The 9,513-nt window shown below is 32.2% G+C and overlaps 1 pseudogene; it reads right to left on the bottom strand.

Moving 5' to 3' along the window:
* Window positions 1–6,292: 6,292 nt before the first annotated feature.
* The window catches only part of LOC148618754 (uncharacterized), a 36,545-nt pseudogene continuing 33,324 nt past the window's right edge, over window positions 6,293–9,513 (bottom strand).

Below are 9,513 nucleotides of genomic sequence, written 5' to 3'. Positions count from 1 at the left end.
TTCATCGTGCATTCTGTATCCTACACCGTTTCATAAACCTAATATTCAACACAAATTGGGTTTCTTCGAACTCGTGGATCGTTATGGTGTATCCATCTGCACCATGAAAACTGATTTATTCAACGGGTCATAGTTTACCTTTCCTTGTTTGTCTACCCCGGACTTGACTTTTTATGAGCAACTCGGCGGGTATTTCTAGAAAAGCAGAGGACGCTTACCCTACCGGTGCACCTGGTCCATGCTCCCAGTTTTAAGTGGAGTCTGAGTTGCTCATTTACTTTTGTTACTTTGTATGTATGATTTTAGTTACTTTATGTTCTTTGTTGTGTGTGTCTGTTTTCCATGTCTGGTCTTTGTCCCTGGATTATATTCTTTTGATTACCGCTATAACCTTATAACCTTGGTTCCCTTGATTACTCTTTCGAATACACCATGTAAGGCCTTAAGTGGGATGCGACTACATGTAAATACTCATTATGCATAGTTCAAACTCAATCAAAGTGCATTCCATTCTATGATCTACATCATATCACATATCTAATTTTAATGTGTTTTTTAACAGCTTTTTAAAAAACACATTAAAATTAGATATGTGATATGATGTAGATCATAGAATGGAATGCACTTTGATTGAGTTTGAACTATGCATAATGAGTCGCATCCTTTAACACCTTAAATGATTAATCTATTTAAAATATTAAAAATCTACACATCATAAAAATTTCTGGTTTTAGCTAGTTGCCTTCGGGATAAGTACTTAGGTACACGTTAAAGATTTTTATACTAGATTTTTATAATATTCTAAAATACACAATCATAACAAATAACCCATACGAAATAATAAAAAAACATGTTTATAGAAGAAAATGAAATCTGGACCCTACTACCAAAAATGAGAAGAACGGACCAGGTTCTAATATTAACTTGTAAAACTAAAAGTATTTTGATAAGAAGGGAACCAAGGATCGAGCAAAAATTAAAAGAAGGTTATCCAAGGAAAAAGATCAGACTGAAAAAAAACAGACACACACAACAACGAACATGAAATAACTAAAATGACACGTACCTAGAAGCAAAAGGAAATCAACAACTCGGACTCAACTATAAGTTAAAGAATGGACGTGGTACATCGGTAGTGTAAGCGTACTCTGCTTTTCCAGAAACACTGGGCATGTCAAGTCCGGGAAAGACGAAAGAGGAAAAGAAAAGTATGACATTGATTGTGAACAAATCGGTTCCCATAGTACAGATGAATACACCGTAACGATCCACGAGTTCATGATGACGACCATACAATTTCTGTAGCAACATTACTTTATTGGAGCTTAGACCATATTAGTAGATTTAATCAAACGTTTAGTTATTTTATAATGTACGTTGCTAAATATGTTTTCTAATTACATAACAATTACAATGGAACCTGAAAATAAAAACAAACCCTTAAAATTTAGACTTCCTGCGGTTCCACGTCGGTCATGCACATGTATAGAGCGAGATTGAACTGTGATACCATTGGATTTAAATATAGCATTCTTATTACTACTATACCAAACTCTAACAAAGATGGAGTACGTATACAGTTCTTTTTATTCTTGTCCAGCAAGCAAAGAGTCAATACATTTATTATTTGTGTAGTTGCGACCAATAAATTAAACAGACATGGGTTGGAAACAAATCGTTTTATAGTTCACTGTGACCCAATCATACCATCAAGGAAGGTTTAAGGTTTGATTCTTTCGTACATCACCTTTGCCACTGAATGATTGATAAAAAATTATTGTTTTTTATCTGAATTAATTTTTAATTATGAAAATCTTGTTTGGTCATAATTTTTTTATACACTTCAAAGCTTTCCTTTCGAGTACAAAACGTAAACAAATCTGGCTTTAAACAAAATATTGCTTGTGCTTTCTGTCCAGAATGTCTCCACAGTGGATCGGTTGATGTATCAATAAAACCTTCTGGAGAATCTTGAGACGACAGACCAACACTCCACTCATACCTTAAATATACCGGGGGAAGATAAATTAAATGAAAGCGAGTGGTTTAATTGGCTAGAAAATATTGTTTAACATACCATTTCTATCGGAAATGCATGAACCAAGACAGGATCAGTGATTTGGTTCCTGGTTTCTGGTTTTAACCCTGATATTGTCATTTGTTATACGGACTTTCCTATTGACTATTCAATTTAACTGTTGCCTAGCATTTATCAGTTTGGTAATTTTGTTATTATTCTTCATTTTAATATTAAAACAACTGAGAAGCAATTACACTCGTTGTAGTTTACCCCTTTATTACCTAAAATAATAATGAAAAACCAAATACCATTGAGGGTGTAAGCCTTACTGATTTGTGGTCTTCCATTTCGCTGCCAATAAAGAATTGCTAGGTGTAAACTTTACGCCAGATTGAGAAGATCCAGAGAGATCTAGAATGTCATCAACAGTTATCTTTGTGTTCTCTTCTATCAAATGGATTTGAAATATGACCATCAAAAACAATAATTTTTTAAAAAATGTATATGAGCATCCATTAATGATTAGATTTCACATTGGCTCTGCTCCAACCCATATATATATATATATCGTTATAAAATAAAACATGACCAGAGTTTTCTAAATCTGTAATATACTCTAGCGCTTTCATGTTTACAAACAATCCTCAGGTGTGTACAGATATCTATAGTTATTGTAGCTAAGTAACGTTATCGTGACGTTACTTAAATGAAGGGGAGATTTCATTGTAGGGACTCTTCAGGATAACTGAATTGACGTCGTTATGGGTAACGTCGTTACGGAGGTTTATGACGTTCCAGCATTGTTTGTTGTACATTAAGTTTTTGTATTCTCGGGATTCAATTTCGACTTGAAAGTTTGTATGAAATATCGCTTCATTTCTTTCCGATATGTTTCATCCCGGTAACATTTAAAAAAGGCATAATTTTAAAGTGTCAATTGCCACATATATCCAGATGGGCACTTACTGGTGTATTCCTGTATGCAGGATGTTTTATTTGTTCCTCATGAACACGTACCCGTTCACAAAGACAATTTCTTGTCTTTGTTTACATTTCTGTATATTAATAGGTAATTTTGAGATAGTCTCAATGGAAGAGTCTAAATATACATCTTTACCCGGTTTGGGAGTGTAATCTGATTTATTTCTTACAAGAGATTTGTCATCGTCTTTCTTAAATCCGAATTCTTCCCTTAAACGGAGGCGTCTTGAAAAACTGTTGATATCAGATTTTAATTCTTGATATTATTACGCATATTATACCTGACAATTAATTATGGTTGTTATTATTCACCTTAATAACGGAAGTACAGTTTCATTTAAGGATCATAATATGTTTGTTTTATTCTTATAGAATCCTTCTTTTTATTGATATTCATCAATTAGTTTTCTTAAACGTTGTAGAAGAAATATGATTAACATGCACCCTTAACTTTGTGTTAAATGCTTTTTTATATACAATTACCTTATTCGTTGCCCATACACACTTTTCTATAGTTTGTCACTAATGCATAGTCATAAGCAAGATGTTTGGGGGTTTTAAGATAAAATAAATTCTGCAGAGATATGTGTTCATGTGTAGATGTACCTTCATTGAGGTGTTTTTTATATTTTAAGTTTTTTCTTGATTAAGAACGATTTTGTACATATTACCAAAGGTAAATTTCACGTTTTACAGTCAATTAAAATCTGTACAAACTTATGTTAAAATACTTCCTGACATCAATTATACTATACGTTTAGTTTGAAAAAGGAATTCAGTTTGTACCATTCGTCAACTTTTTAATAGATTAATTAAATATTTATAGATATATTATTATCATGTATGGTCGATATTAGGCTTTAAAAACTACTCAAAGTCGTGCAGAAGGTTGAAAATATTAGGGGAATTGGTTATGAAGTGATCTGCTGTGGTGGGAAAAATAAAGAAAATAAATTTTCATTAATGTGAACCAACTATTTGGACTTCAATTTTACTTTACTTTCTCTATTTTCGATAAAATTCACAGTTTGTGTTTTTGTAAAAATGTGATTCTTTCAGATTCCAGATTGATAAGAAGGAAACTAAATGCTGAACTGGTTTTCAAGAATTATGGGTGAACTCGTGAAAAGGATGGTGATTTCAATGCACTCTCAACTTTTTGTTAAATGCTTTTCTATACAAAATTACCTTATTGGTTGCCCATACACTAATGAAAACATGTTCATAATTAACAAGATGCTGAGTAGAGACTACAAAATACTGTAAATGACCTTTGTCTTCCTACTCTACAGAAGAATCATTATGCGACAGTTCTGTAAGGATTCCTGGTACCTATTAACGACAAATTTTACAATGAATTAGTATAGAGTTTTTTTTAATCAAACATTTTGATCAGGTACAAACAAAAAACAAAAGGACTGAATTATAATGGGTCTGTATTTTGACCAACTGTAATTTCTTTGAAAACTATCTATAGATTAATACATGGTCTTTTCATTTTGCCCTTGCTGTAAGCCCGAAATCCTGATATCGACTCCGAGGTCTTTAGCCAGTAATGAATTATTCACATTTTGTTTTACAAATACAACCATAAATTTTTCGTGGATAAAGTGTGTGCTCTATTCTGTTGTTGATTTATGTGTCTGTTTCATTTTAATTTTCACGGTACTTAAAATAGTATCGCTCTCCATTATGACAACAGATGATTATTTCGCGACAACTTATCGTTTTTTTTGTCTAAAAAAACACAATATCAACTTATAAACGTTAGGTTTTGATCGACTGTGATGTCACCAATAAACTGAATAAGCCTCATTTAGTTTTAAAAAGTGCTAAGATATTATTGTTCTTGTAATACGTTCTGACGATAACAAGGAGTAATAAAAAAGGAACAAAGCAACAAAAACATCATCGTATAACCTTTATAAAATAACAAATACTATCAAAGTGATAGACAAGATTTGAGGTGGTGCAATACCAAAAAAAGACTTAATTTTTACGTAGGGTCACAATTACGGATAAATTATCTGTATTTGTGAGAACAAGGTTCCATAATAGACAGGGGATTTGAAAATTGTAATAATTTTTAAGGGCATTTAATAAATCCATCGGACTTTGTTTCAAAAATGGTGTGAGCAACACCAGCTTTAATCAAGAAACTGAAAGTGCTTTTATACTTTTATATTATATTTGTATAATGGGAAGTCCGCTTATTCCAAGGATATGTGATGCACTGAGTATTAGATAATATTTGTGCACACACATTAACATGTACTGAAGTAGTCTTATATTTGTGTAATAAGTTAGTAATTACAATGTTGTCTTTTTATTCATTCCTTTAGAATGTGTCTATATCAGTGTGTAAATCATATCTTCTTGAAGTCATTTCCCACATAATAATTCTCAGAAGATAAACATTATTTGTTCATACCAGTGTGTGTATCATCCCTTGTTTAAATCATTCCCCATGAACTGACTCTCAACAAGTATAGTATTTGTCTATACCAGTATGAAGATCAGAAAATCCAACCCATGATTAGTTCAGTGTATAGTCAGACCAAGTCATCCACCCATCTGTATATCTCGTGAGTTCAGCAGCGTGATAAGTACCAATAGCAAGCATACCTTGAAGCAAAATGGTAAAAATAATACATGATTTTCAATAAAAAAATTTTAACCTTGAATTTAATGACTATTAAACTATTATACATTTGTAACAAATGCAATTTTTCAATTCTAGCAGGCAGGAAAAGACACTGTTAGAAACTGCAATAAAAAGTACAAATTTAAACGAATATTAACTATATATCCCTGTATATTGTTATTAGAGATTTATGTGATATCAACTATCCGATGTTATCCGATGTTGTTCGTTTTTACTTTGTATCTAACAACACTCCTTCTGATTCCGTCTCTTTACAGATCTAAGCTCCATTACAAACTACCAGTTTGAAGTAGTAGGTTCCTCCGTCATGTAACTCTAAACCAGTCAGCGTATATTCTCTCAGTATTCCATTTATGTAAAATAATTTGACACATTGTATATTGTGTTATCCATTGCATCGTCTTATTATTTAAATAAAGTACCAACGACAATGATATTTTGTTTTGTATTCATGTAAATTACGGGAACTGCTGTGATTGAATAACCGTTTAAGTTATTTTTATATAGCAGTATTACAGCAAATGTACTAAGGAAAATAATTATAGATTAAGTTTAGATGACTGTTTATCTTCAACATCCCATTAGAATCTTATTGCAGATCTCAAGACAGATGTGTCGTCAGTTATTTAGCCAATATCACGTGATAATTTTGGTGGCTCCAAAACATCTGGGGGTGACACATCAACAAGAAATCCCTTTGATGTAGATTCTGTTTATAAACCAGCTGAGGTCATAAATATGAAACTAAGAGAATGTTAACTTATCTGAAAACATAAACTGAATTTATTTTATATTACAACATTTTGCTAACTTTATTTTTCTGGCCTGGAGGTAGAGGCGCTGGTAGGTCTGTCATAATCACCATATATGTTTCACTTATAATACGTGGGTGATAAACATCAAATGATCCTGGGGATGTACCAACCCGAACCACAATGTAATCTGTATCAGTCTGTTGATCATTAAATCCGAACCATTTTACCGCTATGTAATCCCTGGAAAGATATTAGGACAAAAATAACAAAATAAGACACTAAAATTGGACTTACTTGAAATTATATCTGTGGAAGATATTTGAAAAAATATCTTAACAAAAATAAAAAGAAATTATCTATTACAAGACAGGTAGTTATGAAACATATTATCTTGAACTTTGAATAAAAGAGACGCTTACTTACCTAACCGACAAGAATTCGATGTCATATTCAGCAGAGCCATCTTGAACAACATCGTCTGATGTCACAGATTTACACATATTTCCGGTGTTACATGCTGTTACTGTAGAATAATATCTACGACCAGCCTCCAGGGCGACATGATTAGACCAGGAAAAATCTGAAAAAAAATATTAAATGTTAACCTGTGCTCACAATACCCCTTGGCTTATATCACATTTTTATACGAGGTTACTATCCTACAAATATATTTCTTAATTCATGAAGAACGATTGCATTCATGCATTTATTTGTTCAATTGCACTTGGTCTGTTTGAAATATCGAAGTCAATGTTTTGATACATTCCAACAACGATGAGATAGAAAAATTCTTTTTTGTTTTATTTTTTGGTCGGGGCTTAACTTTTAAGGTCAGTGTATTTACATATCCAAACTCAATGTGAGAAACAAGTGCGGGACTGAAATACTTACATGTTTGAGCACCTACAACTTGTTCCTTCATGATATCATCACATCCAGAAAAAAGTTCCGATATAAACACGGTAGCACTTTATAACTGAATGAGGATCATAAAAGCCCTCCAAGTAAACAGATAAATGTATCATATCTGTCTGGTAATCTATATCTTTAGAGTGAGGCGATACTGTGTCCGATTTCCCATCATAGACATGTCCGGCAACAGGAGATGAAATGTCGTAAATGAGTGCTACGGATGATTTACTGGCTGAAAGTCCGACCTTGTTGAATGCCTAAACACAACAAAATCAGTCATGAAATATTCAAATAAACAGGTTGTCTGTAATACAGCCTTCAAAATAAGAGCATTGTTACATATATGAAATAATTCCAAATGGACGTAGTTGTCATGTAATGTCGTATGATGAGCATACATAATGTTTTATATGGTGATTATTTGTCTCTCACAGCTTAAAATGGAGGATACAAATTTATTTTAGTTGTGTATATTTGTTTTACAAAAAGAAGGAAATGAATTTCACATGAAAGCAACAAATACATAATTAATACGTATGAAGCGTTTTGTAAGTACCCTTTACTAGTTTACTTCATACAACGAACATACAAATTTAATGTTATTCGGGGCATCTTCATGAAGCTGGAGAGCTCAATTCTTGTAAATTCATTCATCATTCAAACGGAAAGTTCAGAAATTAAGAGCCGCCTTTTAATGATAATTGGATGAATAATTTAAACGATAGATGATGCATTTTAATCCTGATTAGAACGAAATTGTAGTGTTCTTAAGTACATCTCATATCATTTATTCATAATTCCAATAATGAATTCCAATAACCAATTCTAATAAATATTTCGGTTGACTTTTAATAACAATGATACATTAAACGCAAGTATAAAAAAAACTTTAATATCGGGTTTGAACAGGTATTTTAGTGTACTAAAACAAGTGGTCGAACTGATGCAAAGGAACCACGGTCAACGTACATTATAATTCTTATACAGTTGGTTTGTTCAGCAATATTTCTGAACTATGATCTGTGTAGAACAATTACTATTTCGATTTTGAATCCTTCTTGTAAATGTGGCTTTTTAGATAAGATGACTCTTCTATATGACCATTGTATATCAAATACAGAGCTGATCTTTCCAAAAGTATTATCTGGCGATCTTATGGAACCAAAATAGAATTGAACACTCTTTAATATGGAACCTTTCAAATAATCTGACAAAAAATGCATAGTTACCCGCACGTTCTTGTCCTTACGAAGTCAAGTTTTAATGTATGTATTTATAATTTATATTGAGTAGAAAATTCATATATTGTCTCATATAACAAAATACGTTTGAACTTATTATTTCTAAGTAATTACAATCAGGCCATTCTACTGCAATTATATTTACCAAATCTCTATCTGGCTTAAATTAGTTCAAATTCTGCCACCAATATACATAGATTCTGATGAAACTACTGGGGGTGTAGTATCTACTGTTACGGGATTGGCATAGACTTTTGTCGTTCGGTTGATGAAATCAACACCTGATGATAAAATTCAACAACATTCATGTAATTGTATGCTTATTAAACTACTGGCCAGAAATTAAGAAGTTTAGACAGAGATTTCAAACTTCCATTGCGAAGACTTAAAAGTGCAGTTGAACTCATTTTAAACAATTTTGATAATCAGTTAAAGTAAACTTACCTGATACAGAAATGATATATGTGTGGTCTTCTTGTAAGGTCAGGCCGTGGAAAGACGCGTGATTGATAATGCCAACATTTCGTTTGTCAATAACATCATCACCATCTTTAACAGAGCCTTCAAACAAGATAACAATTATCACTAATCTAAAAGATACAATGTTGTATTATTTTTTTTAATAGTCATGCGTATGACTATTTCTTTTTCATTTATCTTTTTTGTTAAAGGAAAAGACCACCTTTGCATTAAGTTAGGCTCTTATGATTAATCAACCCACGTAAACAAAAATAAATAACCTTTAATGCAAAATGCGCTTTTATAAAATGCTCAAGGCCATTGCAAAGTTCGAAATCCTTGAAATATAAGGGGATCGCCAGCTTGCAGAACTCCTCTACCTGAAAGAAGATCATAGCCAGATTTTATTGGTTTTTACCGATAGCTTCCGATTGGCTTATGACGTCACTAAGTCGGTTTGGTACTGATACAAGTACTGCA

Source organism: Perna viridis, chromosome 4, assembly GCF_037379345.1.
Source record: "Perna viridis isolate PV_CMFRI_1.1 ecotype Kerala chromosome 4, ASM3737934v1, whole genome shotgun sequence".
Lineage (NCBI taxonomy): Eukaryota > Metazoa > Mollusca > Bivalvia > Mytilida > Mytilidae > Perna > Perna viridis.
This window is presented reverse-complemented; position numbering and strand designations above follow the sequence as displayed.